The following is a 16,268-nucleotide window of genomic DNA, read 5'->3' as shown; positions in this document are numbered from 1 at the left end:
TAGTTCTAAATAAATTCTAAATGCATTTAGGACTTTTTAACTCACTTTATGTCTCTTCCACGATATTATTTTTTCTCTCCTACAATGTAGGTTACAATTACATTAGCATGACCAATTATGCAAATTAGCGCTAAAGACTATATTCCCTTTTACGCCATGTAGAAAAGTGTGCAGAGTTCTAGAGTGAAGTTCTGTCGATCATGAATACAGTGATCCCTCGTTTATCGTGAGAGTTACGTTCTAAAAATAACTCGTGATAGGTGAAATCTGGGAAGTAGTCAGCTTTATTTTTTTACAATATTGTAGATGTTTTAAAGCTGTAAAAACCCCTCACTGCACACTTTATGTACTTTTCTCAGACAGGCATGGACATTTTCACACTTTTCTCTCTTGTTTATACACTCTCAAAGTTCAAACCTTCATAGAAAAAAAAGTCCAATATTATAGAATGAAACCAAAGATCAAACCCTGTTTTCATGTCCAGGACAAGGGAATAGAGCAGCTGCCAGAGAATTCAACATTAATGAATCAATGGTACAGAAGTAGAGGAAGCAAGAAGAATGAGTTGAGTAAAGTTTGACTGTTTTATTTTGCTTATGCGCCTTATCATCTGAAAAATACAGTAACTTCTACCTGCCTTTAGCATGTCCAGAAGTCCAACTTTTTATGCAATGGTTAGCATCTTCCTCTGCCTTTTGGGTGCTAGCGCAGGTGCCTTTGAGGGTGCAAAACGTTTCGTCGACATTGTTGTGCTTGTTGGGGAGAAAACGTACAAACATACAGTACAGCACTTCAGAGTCACACTGCTAGCGATCGAAGATTTATGTAAATTTGACAAGCTGAAGCCATTCTGTACTGTACAGGAAACACGGCACGAAATTGATTGACAATGGTTTACAGCTGATCAGGACACAGAACAAAATGCGCTGTAAAGAAAAAAAAGGGGAAAAAATTGCAAAATTGCACAGAAAAAATCCACGAAACAGCGAGGCCGCTAAAGGTAATACCGTGTTATAGCAAGGGACCACTGTATCGCATTTCATCTTTGTAGCCATACTTCACTAAAATAGCAAGTAAAATTAGGCTATTAAACCTTTCAAAACAAAATCATTTTCACCTCATATTCAACCTTTAAATCTATTTTTATATTATATAAAAATATTTGACATTTTATTCCATTAAAAAATGCCTGGAACTATAAATGGCCTTTGCCACAGTAACAAATTCCTCTATGCTTGTTGTGTCCTTACACGCCCCCTAACATCTTTTCCCACACAAGGAGCTTTACTTTAAGTGGCACAAATACAACAAATACACCATGCTTATCAACAGTCCCCTGCCACCCCTACAATAAAACACAATTCTGTTTTCTTCACGCTGGCTTCTGGCGTGCTTGTATGCCATGGCGGTCACGTCTGGGGAGAGAGCTCTCTGCTTATTTATTTGTGGCTGTTTCCTCGGCTGTCAGGATAAAGAGGGCAACACGGAGCTAGTCTGAGAACATAATTTCACTCAGAGTGCCTTAGCCTGAAGCGCTGTACACAAGCACACACATCTAACAGACATGCACATACTGTATACATTGGCACACACACACACACAAACACAGACTCCCAAGCAGCGAGAGTGGCTGTTGACCTGCTGAATAATGCTTTCAGACTGTTGAAGCAGTGCAATGTGTGAGTGTCTGCATGTGTGTGTTTGTGTGTACGCCCCAGAGTGGGTGGTTAGCAGCTTAACCCTCCTGCTGACTCTTGTTAAGGGCTAAAGGGATCCATGTCAACAACAAGCAATAAAGAAGATGCCTCATCCAGAGAGATATGGGGGAGACAGAATACAAGTGCACGCACAGAAACACACACACACAGTCAACATGATGCACATCCTCATCCACAGCCTTCAAATACACACATAAACATAACGGACTTGTCTCAAATAAAATATAGATAGAGGTAAGAGTGATTGAAGGGGCTATTAGCACAGACAGTGCGGGAGTGATAGGGGTGGGATCAGTGTCACAGCCCCGCTCGGCTCAGCCCGGCATTGCTGCACGCCGTGGGGAGCTTGGAGTGCTGCCAGCTGCCTGTTTACAAGCCAGACGTGTGTTTGATAAGGACTGCTACCAGTTGATAGAAGCCAAATCCCCTTTCAATGAAAAATAAAGTAGTGGGCTTCCTCTGAAGTAGAATGGGCCAACATGGAGCAGCTCAGTTAAGCCATGATGCTGCCTGAGAGCTGCTGAGTCAGTGTGATTGGCTGTGTTGACTGGTGGATTGTAGAGCAACTGAATGTCTGTGTTTTTCTTTTCTTAAATGCAAAATATGAAAGGGCTGCAAATGACTCATATTGCCACAGCACCTTACTTACAAGAGTAAGATGTATCACTTTAAAGAAATTGCACTTCCTTGGGTCCCCAGCATACACCCACCAATTGTGTAAGTAAGATAAGATAACCTTTATGAGATAGTAGATAACAAATAGATAAGTAGATAACAAATACACACACACACACACACACACACACACACACACACACACACACACACACACACACACACACAAACAAGAAGACAGACATGCAGAGTATCCCTTATTAGCAAGAATTGTAACAGCCTGATTGGCAGATCTTTTTCAGTTGTATAAACATACAGTGCCCTCAATAATGTTTGGGGCAAAGACACAATTTTTTGCCCTTATACATCACCACAGTGGATGGTAAATCAAACAATCAATGTGTAATTGATGTCACATTCAGGCTGTCACTGAAGTTATTTTCATCCAAGAATTAAAAAATGAATCTTAAAAGGCTGAAGGTTGAAGTATGGACAGTTTTATCCTGTTAAACATCGTTTATTTATTGCAGAAATCTCTCTTCTTCCTTTAATACCCTTTTAGTAACAAGGTCATTTGAAAATGACCACAGTAAAACAAATAAACAAGACAGAAGTCGAGGTTCTTAAAACACTTCGTAAGCTTGTTCCCTTTTTAATGCTAACAAGCCATGAATGTTTTACGTAATGTAAGCTTCCTGCGGGCAGATCAGTGGGTGGTTAATTAAAGTTTATTCAAATTCTGAATCAACCATTTAATCTGAAAACGATCTATTAAAGATGCTCTGGTAATAAGATGAATTAAGTTGCTCCAGTGTTGTGAGAATAAAAAAACACAAAATACTTGAAAGAAACTTCCCTGCACTGTGATTTCACAGTAAGTTCACATAGCTCCCACCTGTTACAAGAAAATTGTAATTTTTAGCCGCGGTCTCCTCCTCCTCCCTCTCGTCTCTGCCCGAGGCAGTGCCTCTCCTCCGGGAAGGTTTACATGTTGTGGTAGACCATCTACTTATTGATCGCTGCTAATGTCTCAGTGATCTCCACCTTGTGCTGTTGGAGGGAAGCTGCTGTGCTTACTGATTGGTCAGATAACGGTGTGATCAGGTGAGGAGCAGCGGTGTGTTAGGCAGTTTGTGTGAGCGTATTGTACATCTTCGTGTGCTTCTGTATCTCGCTCTTTTTGATCTATAACCACTTTAATTAGCTGTGATGTTAATTAACCCCCCTCCCTTTACATTCAGTCAAGTAATGGATATTTTATTCAATTACATCTCATCTCAGCCTTTTCTTCTCATTTCAGAATCAAACTTTTGTTTCCTTTTTTTAATTTCTTTGGTTCATCCTGTCTTGTCTCTGTATATTAAAACATGTTAAAAGGAATTAAGGGGCTTGATACGAATGCTGACATCAGATATCACATTCATAATCACTGGTGTTCAAACTCGATGTGAAAATGTAGCACAGTCGAGTTAGGAAAAGACAGCTGGATGTATATGTGGGTACAAAGACCTTGGCTCTTTGTGAAGAAACAGTGCCTTCCTCTTCCTTCTCCTCGTGCCTATGTATATTGTTGCATTAATCATTTTCTCCAAGCTGAATGTCACAGAGTCTGCCTGGTAGCCCTGAATAAACACTGTCATCCCTCTGTAGGAATAACCTTCACATATTGCTACTGCCTTGTGTATGTGTTTGTGTGTACAGTATATGTACAGTGTGTGTGTGTGTGTGTGTGTGTGTGTGTGTGTGTGTGTGTGCGCCAAGCCTGACTAAAGGTTAGGAGGGCATGTAAATAAAAGAGCAGTACATGGCAGGCTCTGATAGTTTGCTTATGTATCTGTGCATTCTCACTTGCCTGTTAAAGCACCCCGTTGTGTTTGATTAGTCTGAGGTAAGGCAGGTTATTTCTTCACACACACACACACACACACTGCACTTTCTTTCTTTTTTACTCTGTCGCTCTCCACGTCCCTTCCTGACGTTCCTTCGCTCCCTCCAACTCTATCCCTCGTTTGTTTTCATTAGTGTGATTGCCTCAATGTCTTCCTGACCTTCAGCCATCTTCAGGTCTCTCTCATTTGCTCTCTCTCTTTTGCTCTCACACACACCCACCCACGCACACATACACACACACACACACACACACACACATATATAAACATTCCTCTGGATGATCACTTCTGATTTTAGGCCTCATATCTTCATCCTATCGCTCATTTGGCTCTGTCGCTCTCTTTTTTCCCTCTTTCCCAGACCTGCTGGTAATAGCAACACTGTAAATGTTTCCAAGCTGATAACTGATAACCTTTCCTTTTGAACGAAGGTCTTTGTTACATTTTGACTCCCATTTTTCTTTCTTTCTTTCTTTCTTTTGAAGATCTCTAATGGACTATTGGTTCAAGTGGCAGCTGCTGTTGGAAAAAAAGGGGGGAGGGGGCTGGAAAAAAAGAAAAGAGGAGAAGGACAGGTCAGAGGAAGGGAGATGTGTTGCTGAGTAGCCATGACCTTCAGCGGTGATTAGGGACAATTATGTCTTCAACAGCAGCTTGAACCATAAAGCTACTCAGACAGAAAGATAGAGGGGGAACAGACATGAGGATTTACCAAGGTGTGGTCATTAGCAGATGTCCATAAAATGACTGTAAACGCTTTATTTGATGCCTTTTTCACCCCCACATCTGTATTTAACACAGCAGCAACGAGATGGAGGGCTTGTTGTGTGTGGGGGGTGGGGGGGTGGAGAAATGATTAATATTAATTCAAGGGCTGATTGAAGGCAACACTCGAGTGAAGTGGCTCATGATGATGTCTCCTGAGCAACTCCCACGCACTGCTCCCGCCATGAGTGGAAAGAGGAGAGAGGAGAAGAGAGGAAAGGCGACAGGAAAGGCAGGAAAGAGATGATGCCAGATGTGACAGCGAGAGGAAGATGTTAGATGAGCCACCATCCAACATCTCCCCACCCACTCTTCCATCACCATGTTATGGATTTTAAAAAAATCCACAAGCAAAACAGAGTTCACACAAAGAACTTTCGGGCGGGTTAGTTCAAGTTTTTTTTTAATTAGCATGTGCTAGAAAATTAAGTAGTTGCTTTCATTGCCTTGGCATTTAGGGATTGGCATTAGCATTAGCAGACAAAACCAAAGACTAAATATTAACTTTTATTTTGTTTTGTTTTTAAATAATATATTCTCTGTGGTAGAAGCAGTCTTTGTATGTTTAATTAGCACATTCAGAAGTATGGAAGCTTTTTTAGAGGTCCAAACAAGTAGTGTGTGGTACAGTAACACACAGTTTCCAAACTTTGGAAGCTTACAATAGTAATCTTTCAAAATAAATGACCAGAACTCTGTGTATGTGTATCTGACTGGCCAGTGCAGTGTGTTGGCAGCAATGTTGTGTTGTGCTGCGCCAGAACTTTTTCTTTTTCTTGATCGCTCCGCATGTTTTTGTCAGATCTTTTTGGATCTGGATCCTATAAAAACAGAAAAATGTTTGCTAAGACCTTCCTTTTTTCTGCAGTCTTTATTTCTTGCTTTCTGTTGGAAGGCTGTTTTTGGCCTCAGTGCCTCATCGATCTAAGGCTAGTGAAGGTGGTGAAATGTGAAGTTTAGCTTAGTGTTTAGGCTGTATACGCCCTTGGCCTCAGATTCTATTCCCCTTGTGTCTTCCTCAATTTCCTGCTTTCATCCGCGGTCAAAAAAGGCTTAAAATGCTAAAAGTAAATAAAATTGTTTTCCTTTATTTGCAGATCTCTCTCAAGTGTGACTATTTAGAAGAGTGCGCCAGATTCTTCCAAATGTCTAAGCTTTCTCTCTCTCTCTCTCTCTCTCTTTACTAACCCATATAGGTTGACCAGAGGTGCCGGGTTAAGTTATGTTAATGTTACAGGGATCATCAGAGTGTAAAAGGAGATAACAACATGTTTTAAAGTCCACATTGCTGGGAGGTTGAATGGTGTTGAGGCTTGGGTTTGGATTGGCACTGGCGGCCTTTCGAAGTGTGTATGTGTGTGTGGAGCTAAGGCATAATGACTTGGGCCAAGGGAGGGGAGGCCAGAGGGGCTGGATTGGTGAAAGCAGAGGCAAGGCAGGGCACCCTTAGGTGCCATGTGAAATTAGGAATGATTAAGAAGTAAGAAAGACCAGGAGCAGCGCTTTGCAGTAAGGCGTACTTAATGAATAATGCAGTAAAAAGTCACATGCATGTACCCGGACGGACACATTGAAAGAAAGACGGACAAAAATATACTGAACTAGGTCCTTCGAGCTTTCTGCTTTACAAAGAGGCACAAAATAACTTTCATGCAAACATGCCCGGTTTGAGACACAAGTGCCTATACGTATTTCTGTGAGTCGACAGATACTACATCGACGTGAATCGAGGTCATTTGTGCTCAAATATCTAACTCAAAGCAGGTGGAGTGCCTGCTGAGAGGCAAACAAGAGTCGAGGAGGTGTTGCAGCGTCCATCAGGGGCTGACATTTATTTTGGCTCGAACAACTGATGTAATTAACTTTTAGACCTTCCTGTTCATGACTGCTTCTCCGGGCAGGTGCGCCAAGGAAAACATGCCAAAATTACCCACCCTCCCGTTCTCCCTTTCAAACACATCCACATTAATTTGCGCGCACACACTTCTTCCCTCGTTCCATCTCTTCTCTAACGGTACGTCTCTTCCAACCCCTCTTTTTCTCCCACCCCCGTTCTTTACCTTACAATCTGCCCTCACTCTTGTTTTCTTGCTCTCTTTCTTCCCGTCTCCTCCTGGCAGTACAGCGAGGTCTCTTCAAGCTTCGAGTTTTCGTAACCAACCGCAGCGGCGTTCAGTTTCCCCTCCATCGACGCGAAAAAGAGAAAAAAAAGCCACTTCCTTACTTTGTAACAATTTTGTACTCCGGGGAGAAGTACTCAGTAGGCCTACGAGTTAACTTCAACCGCCGTGACACTCCACAGTTGCTTAACGCAGCACTTTTTTTTTTTTCATCAGCCTGGCAGTTTTGTATTGGAATGACTGACAACATACAGCCATCAGCTTCATGTTTGTACCTTGTATGTGTCTGGAAGACTACAAGAGTTTCCCATAAGTTGGAGTTTTCACAGGTTTTTTTGCTCGTCTTAGACTGACTTTCAGTTAGGCTTTTGCGTTTGATGACAAGATGAATAAATGAATAAAAATGAATGAATTCTATATGAGGTAATAGCATATCCTAAAGACATGACTCCTAACCTCCTTGTCAGTTAGCATGAATAACCCATATCACCTGTGAGGAGCATTTGGCATCTCCCTTGGGTCACTTTAGAATTCTGTGGGTGGTGCAGGTGTACTTTGTACACTGCCCCCAACTCTGCCGTATCATCTTTAATAATGAATAATGATGCCTGTGGTCTTGTCGGGTTTATTTGTCGGACTGGAAGCAGAATCTGGATTATTTTGCGAGACGAGTGATATGAGGCAGATATGAGGTTATAATGGCTGGCAGATGCGCTGGCCTGCACCGGGCCCGCAGAGCAAGCAAGGTGTTTGTTTGTACAAGCTGATTTCCCAGACTAAACGGGCTCTGTGTCCTACCAGCTGCTTTGGATCTAGACAGTCAGTTTGGAGCGGGAAGGAAAGGGCCCTCAGATTCACCTGGCAAAACAAGATGGGACCTCGGCATGACAGAGAGGATAACATCTCTGCTAGCAAGATGACACATCTGAACAGCCCGCACGTACGCCTGCTCTGTCTTCAGACTGGGCTCAGACAGAAATACAGGATCTTACAAAGTCATAGGTTGTTCTTATGCACAGATCAGGTGGTCGCAATGATAGCACTCTGGCCTCACAAATCCCACCTCAATCTGCATCAGTACTCATGTAGGCATTTGGTTTACATTAAACCGGGCCCCAATGCGTCGCTGTTTTTGCTGTCATGCGCTGTTGGCCACAGCCAGACGCCATCAATTCAGCGTCTTTGGGTCTGAAAGAAACTGTAAATCACATTAGTTACTCAGGTAAACAACCTCAGCAACTACACCCCAGAGAACATTTGATTTCACGAGCAAAGGCGCGCCGCTGAAGAAAAAAAAGAAAACACAGGAAAAAGTGTTCAGATGTAAATTTTAATGACCGGTTGAGTAGCGGCACAGGTGCGTCGAAGCAGAGGTCGCCTGCAAAGGAGAAAGAGGACGGGGAGACGAGTGTTTGAATGAGTTCTGTGTGTTCTAACAGGTTTCTGCATCTCCGGGAAACCTTGCTGGTCTTGTTGGCCAGCAGGCTGCTGCCTTCTGGGAATACTGAGGAAATGTCCTCATTTTCTGTTTTTAGAGGCCCAATTCTGTTCATGTGCAGGTGCAGGTCAAGAAAATAATTCTCTCTCTTAAAAAAAGGAATACAATTTGTGTCTTTTTCAAGCCTGTTGAGTTGTTTTGTGCTAATAAGAGCTAAATGTTTTTAGGAATTTTAGGGATTTTGTGTTCTGGTTTCTGGTGAAAACAGTGCTTTTATAGTGTGGATTAAAGGTTGAGACATTATGGACTTAGCATGCATTTATTACAGCAATAAGACAGACTTGCAGTCTTTGGCTTAGAGCCTGTATTTATAGAAAAACAGTAGGCAAAAATCCTTTGCAAAAATCCATCATATGAAAATTGGGCCATTGCATTATGTTGCAAAAGAGCAGAATGAGTCGGTTTAGAGAGGGTAATTGAAGTAATGAGCCATTCTGGCTTCTTCCCTTTGATTTCCAGATATAGATGATTCACAGCAGTCGAGGTAAACTTCCCTCAGTTAGAGAATTATTGCCTCCTTGTCGTTCCTTAAAAGCCATGGGGATAACATGGCTGCAGATCGTGGTATCTCCTTTATCACCTGCCTGTTACAGCTGAAGCCACTTCATAAATAAAGCCATTGCACTTCAGATCCAGGGTGGGAGGAATTGGGGGGGCACATACACACATAAACAGGCTGACATTCACACTGCGGGCAGGTACTCAGGCTGCTGTCGCTGGGGAGCTTTAACCCTGAAACCCTGACCAGCTTAGTTCAGAGGCGAGAGGCTTTATGGGACATCGGGGAGCTGCTTGCAAGGAGTAAATAGAATCTCCAACAGTATCTGTCCCAATCTCAGATTAAGCCACCAAATCTCAGCAGTTTTTCTCTCTGACAGAGATGTGTACATATGTTTCTACAACATGCTTTCAACACGCACGTGAAAATCAGCCCATACAGAAAACAGTGTCTATGAGTGGGTCCCAGTGCAGCTAGGGGTTTATGCTGACACTAAAGAATGTGTTCATCTATGAGTGAAGGGCCTCTCTCTGCCTGTCTGTTACCTGCTTCCCTGCTTTACCGACAGACCGACTTACTGACTGATTGACTGACTGAATGAAGTGCAGTGCAGCGGAGATCTGACAGGGATCTCGACGTAATCCGATGCAGCTCCCAAAGGACCCCGAGCTAAAGCTTTCCCTGAGCGTGCTGGCAAAACAGTGCTCCATCTGAGCAGAGCCAACTTGCAGGGTGGCCCAGCTTTTTAGTCAAGCTTTCGCTGAAAAACTCCCAAGAACTGATGTCTTTTGTCAAAATGTACTCCCAAAAACAGAATCTCTATTATTTTGTGGGGCTTCTGGGGTCACCGGAGGTTTTTCTGGGTAAGTTAACTAAATGTTGCCAGGAGCCAGGAGGCTAATGGTTCAAAGGTGAGCAAAAGTTAGCAAGCTGTTTGGAGTGGATCTCCTTTTCTTCGAATCTGTGGAAAGTGTGAGGTTAAATCTGTGCCACTCTCTCCTTGTTTTCTGGTACCCTATCCTGGAGACCGTGTGGTAGAACGTTAAAGATGGAGGAACATAATTTATAAGGCAAGCAAAAGGAGTTCATGAGCTGATGTTGCTTGGGAAAGAAAAAGCATGATAGGGAGTAACAAATCACCACAGGAGGGAAAAAAAGAGTTCAGAAAAGAGTGGAAATTTAGCTAGTGGGGGGAGGTTAAAGTAGGGTATGTGTAAGCTTGAAAAATAAGAAATTTAATTTGAAGAAAATATGATTTTGAATGAAAAGTGTGAGATCTAAATATTTACGTCTCTGCCTCCCTGTTAGCTCAGACGGTATACTTGAACCGGTCATTGATGGTGTTCATAATTTTTACATATGTGTTTGTAACACATCCAGGAGCAGCTGAGGTTTCTCCACGACGTGGCTTTCACACAGCGCGGGCTTGATTGAATTCCAGTCTGCACGTAAGTGTTTTTTGATCTAGCAGGCTTGATCCTTGTGCACCAAAGCAGCGCCACACACACGCACGCACTCACACGTGCAGACGCGAGCACACGCATCCCATTATACGACATCAGGCGGGCTCAAAGTGGATCATTATTTACTAAACAGGTTGCCTAACAAGAAAAGACGGATTCCCCTGCAGGCTTGTATAAAAACCCTGGAAGCATGGCGGTGGAGCAATATCCATCATAATTGATGTGTTGCAAAGCAGATTACACACATTAGCGCACACTGTTCTAGCTATGACAGCTCCAACTGAACATGACAAATTCCATAATATGGAAAAGAAAGGTAAAAAAGCTTCTTTTTTTTTTACTCTCTCTGGGTATTAAAAAAAACCGGCACAGCAACTAACAAAGAACCATTTGCATGTGGCAGGAGTAAATGTGTGTTTGTGCGCTCAAATGTTAGCGCGTGAGCATCCGTGTCTAACTGCACCTCCTCCGTGCTCTCATCTCTCCTTAACTACATTCTATTTGTTCCACTTGGGGTGGAGGGGTCCTGTAAACTGTTTGGCACAGCTCTCCCCCTGCTCTGACACAAGACTTCATTCAGCACAGCTAATCCCAGCGTAGCACTAGCTACATGGGATGATGCGTTTGAGGCCAGCTGACAGCTGCAGCATTATTTACAGCACGTGGTACAACAGATAAGCCCATTGAAACGGCAGCCGGCAGTTCATTGTGGGGAAGTGTTAAATGCGTATGTGGCCGGCTAATCAGTGGGCCGGATGCTAGAGGAATAAATAAACCTCAGAGGGGAAAGAGGGGCGGCTCGGCACGCTCACTCCCTCCTCTCTTCTTACTTGCCCGCTCGCTCTCCGTCATTCGCCTCTCACACTTCTAATCAACTCAACAGCATTAGGGCAAATCTGCCAGCAGAATTCCTATTTCTGTACGAGTGCTATTAAATTAGAAAAAGGCTGCAAATAACGTGTCACTGATTTGCACTTATCAATATTATTATTATTATTATTATTTGATTCTGTTTATGGTTCATTCGCTTGAAAACCTGCATATTTTCTCCTCTTTTTTTCATCATCTTTCCCAGCAATTTAATGAAAATATTCTCACCATGATAATTTTATTAGAAATTATCATTTTTATTAAGTAAGAGGCTAAAAAGTCATATCACAGTCATACCTTCTGTTCTGCTGTAGATGCTAAGTAATTGGATGTAATTAAAAGAGAGCCTGTAATGACTTACAGTTGTTTTTATACATTAATAATAAAAAAAGGGTTTTATTTAGAATTTATTTTCCTTACACATCCTAAAGATATCCTTTCATTTTGTTTGATGGCATAAAAAATATAATTTTATTTCCCTTTGATTAAAGCTAACATATTAAAGTATTTTGCTCAGCACTAATTGTCAAATTCATTTTAATTGTAAAAGAAGGCCGAAGCTCAACACTGTGTGTGTGTGTGTGTGTGTGTGTGTGTGTGTGTGTGTGTGTGTGTGTGTGTGTGTGTGTGTGTGAGAGTGAGACCGAGCTGTTTCGGAGCCGTGTCGTTAGCCGCACACTCACTCCTGACGACCCACTAATTAACACCCCATGTTAATCACTCTCAACCCAGCCAATAACCAGTGACATGCCATCATGCAGATCACTTTATCATACCGCAGCACAGCAGCACATCCAAGCTGGGCGATATCCCCCCCAACCCCACCCCTCGATCCTCGCTGTTTTTGTTGTACGAAACTCTCCGTCGGTATTTTGACTTCTTTCACAGGACGAGAGAAAAATATTTCATCTGTGTTACCAAACCAGTGAGTTGCCATTTAACGTGGGAAGTGAAACTGATATATTATAAACACTTCAACAGTGACAAAGAAACATGTCGTCCCCACCTTTCAATCAATCCTTTTTGTTTCCGCACATTCATTTATGTCACCATACCGAGTGCCACATGCATTAGATCTGATCCATTAGCTTGATCCCACTTCACATAGACTGGTTTAAGTGCATGCTGGCTAAAATATCTTCTCAGTGAATCTGCCATTCTGGATGAAATAATAATTTTGATATAAGTTAAGCTGATTTGCCTAAGCTACCGAGTAATTAACTGGACTTAATCATTTCATTTCAATTCATTTCCATTACCTGAATTATTTTTCCCAGTCTCTCCTGTCTTTTGTAATGTCTGCTTTAAGCGTGCTGTTGTTTGCTACCGAAGACCGGTGTCCGAACTCTGTTACAACACTGACCTCTAGTGTCGGTTCGCCTCAGCTGTGGCTCGCTGTGTGAGGGTTTTCTTTTTCTTTTTTTAAATGTGACATTTTAGCAGGCACATTGGTAGTCCTATCTAAGGTAATGAATCCGCTTTGGCCAAACTGCCTCGAAGCTTTAGCCTCCAAACGCCTGCAGCGGGGATTGCCCACGATAGGGTAAAGGTAGATTAGGAGCCAGTGTAATGAGAGGCAAAGCATCTCTTTAGCTTACCCTTTGTCTTTGCCTCCATCCACCGAGCCTTCGAGGAGAAGGAGAGACTTACTTCTTTAGCCAGTGGCATCCACACAAGCTTTAGCTTTATTTTTCATCATCCTTTGCTCCTCTCCTCCCTGCCAACTTCCTCCTATTTTCCCATCTCTACCTACTTTTTTTTTCTCCTGTATTTTCTACATCCTGAGCTGTGCTGACACTTACTCATGCCAAAGCAGTCTCACGTCCTTGAAAGGGGATTGTCAGATCTTCTAGAATATGGAAAAAACACAGTCGCTTGCCAGCCACACTGGTGTGCGGCACTTGGGTAATAGGCATAATAGGGTCATGCCTGCATTTAATAAACAATTACCCATCTATAATAGATGAGTCCAGCTCCTAAGGCCCAGTGCCTTGCCTGGGTTGGAGAGAGGGAAGAGAGAGAGCGGGAAGGTGAATGAATAATGCAGCGGAGTTGCCCATCAGAGCGCCCAAAACGCAGTGCCAATTATCTTCGACTGCTAATGATGATCATCTTGATGCTCTCCCCTTTTACACCCCCTAACACTGCCATGCCTAAATCTGACATTTACCCAGCTGCTCCCACACCTCACCTCACCTCACCCAACTTGCACAACACGAGCCAGGAGGCGCGTTAACCAGCATTTATTTTATTTTGGAGGGGCATCCAAAATGTATTTATTTTTCTTCCTGTTGGTGGTCAGTGGTCATACCTGCTCTTTGTGAATTTCAAATCAATCAGGGACTTCTCTTCAGCCGCTTCGCATTCAGTCCAAGGTCACCCAGATTACACAAGGTTAAAGTGTGCACGTGCAGGAAGACTTAGGGTGGTGGTGGTGTAGAGAGGAGGGGGGCTTGCAAGTTGGATTAGCATACAGCACTGGCAGAGCAAGGGAATTAAAGGCAGCACAGAGGTACGATGGCCAAGCAAAATGGTCCCCGCTCGCTGCTGTATTTGAATAGAAAGCCTAAGATACGTGAAAACAGAGTGAGGAAGCGAGGAGAAGCTCCGTGGCCCTGAGGATCAGAGGGGGGAGGACCTGTGGTGCTCAACTCAGACTGCTAGTGAAGTCGATAGGGCCCCAGCAGACAGCTCCACTGTGGGCTCTGGGAAAAATACATAGCCATTTTGGCTCCCTCGGGGCCCCGAGTCTGTGGTAATAATGGGATCAGAGCCATGACCCTCCCAGGACACCGTACCGCTGTTGGATATTCTATTAGTTTTCTCTGCAGTGAAAAGAACTCCGTGCTCAGCTACTTTCCTCACTCCGGATCACATTTGTTTTACTTTTATGTCGGTTTTAACAGCGACTAATCGAATTACTTCAAGTTTCCAGGAAGAGACTTTATTAACAACAGAGCAGAGTGCAGCGTTTCTTATGGCTGCCGTAAAACCCTCCTAGTATATAAACTGTGGATATCTTCTAATCATATCTAATGTTCTTTATGTATGCAAGGATATTGTAAGCTATTAACATATGCGGCAAAAAAAAAGAAAGAAAAAAGAAAGAAAGCCCCATAATTGTTCCTTTTTACCATTTAATCCCAGGCACTGGAAGATACAGCAGAGATCACATTAACATTTACATTTCTGAATCCCTCCACCTCCTTGATACAGTTCCAGCTTTCAGCCCCGGCATCTCATCTGCCTTTACATAATATCAGGGCGTATTAATGCTACATATGGCACTGTCTGTGCTGTGCCGATTTACATTTTTCCTAATGATGTGCTTTCATTTTTCCTCCTCTTATCCCCCGTGTCCTTCCCTTCACCTCCAGCCCACAGCCCACTGTGATTTAAAATGCATACAACTGTGCCGCTGTTTTTTACTGCGGAATAACAAAAAAAAACACACACACACAAAAAAAAGAGCGGGCCGAGACACCTTCGGTTGCCCCGGCTCCATCTGTTGCACATCTGGAAGTGGTGTGCGGCACCAATAATTGGAAGTCAATTTGTTTGAAGTTATGTATTTGGCATCTGGTGCGATTCATAAAAACTCTGGAAATCGCATTAATTTTATAGCATCTTGAGAAGGGCCTTTTTAAAAAAAATTCAATTCTCTGTCTCTCGTGTTCCTTTGTTAATGCACGTGGGGGCCTCGGCGGTCCATTGACGTGGGAGTTTGTCGAGCGTTGGTCAGGGTGTGGTCCCTAATAAAATCAGCCCTTAGAGAATCATGGGAAGTATTACTCTGGTGCAATGGAAGAACACAGTCAATGGTATGAGCATTAAAATGTGATGCTCAGACTTTGGCGAAGTTTTATATATTTTTTTTCACCTTTAACTTTGACCTTAGCTTCAGATCGCTTCTTATTTTCCTGAAGGGGGGGAAAAAACTCATGGGGACGGGGGGGCGGGGTAGTTTGCCACATTTCCAGTAGATGGGTTGACTGATTGAGAAGCAGCATGGTGTTGTTTGTCACACAGCTCTGAGTCATGGCTGAAAATAGATATGACACTTGATGTTTGGTTCCTCACTGCCGGCTGTCATATTGTTATTCCCACTCAAATTTCACCTAATTTGTGCACAAGTCTTGTCACAGTCCAGATCCTGATGAGGGCTTTTACGTGGATTTCTCTCTCTCTGTCTCTCTCTCTCTCTCTTTTTTCACCTTCTCTTCCACCTATGTGTGGCAACGAAGCTCAGTGATACACACACCTGCGCGTGCATTTGTGCGGTGAGTGTGTGTTTGTGTTTACACACGAGCACATTTGATTAGGCTTGTTTGTGTGCACGAGCGAGCGCGCGGCCCCCCGTGCATATGTCTCCGAGCTTGCCATGCCTCCAAAGTGAGTCACCTCAGCGGGAGGTGATTAAGAGTTGCCAATGGCAGGCTCGACAGGTGAGCGCATTGTAGCATGCTGGCAGCTCTGGCATCTGTGCAGGTGACAGCTTCTCCTGCTCGGCGGTGGCGTCAGTGTTGGTGGGTGGCAGGAGGTCTGACAACGTTGTTTTGGTGACAGAACGACTGCGCTGTGAGGTTCACGACATCACTTGCCTTCTTTAGATTTGTCAGTTTATGCTGGGAAGTATATGGAGTACCCTGGACTTTAGCATATACTGCCAAGGCACAGTTCCATATGGGAAAGTAGTGTTTTCCAGCCATTGTTACACAGTAAAGGTTTTTTTTATTCTTCTTTTATTGGCTTTTCTTAAATAATCCACCACAAACGTTCCCTATTGGCACCACAGTCCTGCATTGAGTTTCTTTTCATTACTGCACAGTGT

The sequence above is a fragment of the Copadichromis virginalis genome, linkage group LG17 (assembly GCF_057382275.1).
Source record: "Copadichromis virginalis isolate Kocher_CV1m ecotype Utaka linkage group LG17, C_Virginalis_male_GT1.1, whole genome shotgun sequence".
Classification (NCBI taxonomy): domain Eukaryota; kingdom Metazoa; phylum Chordata; class Actinopteri; order Cichliformes; family Cichlidae; genus Copadichromis; species Copadichromis virginalis.
The sequence above is the reverse complement of the archived record's forward strand: the minus strand, read 5'-3'. Positions refer to the sequence as shown.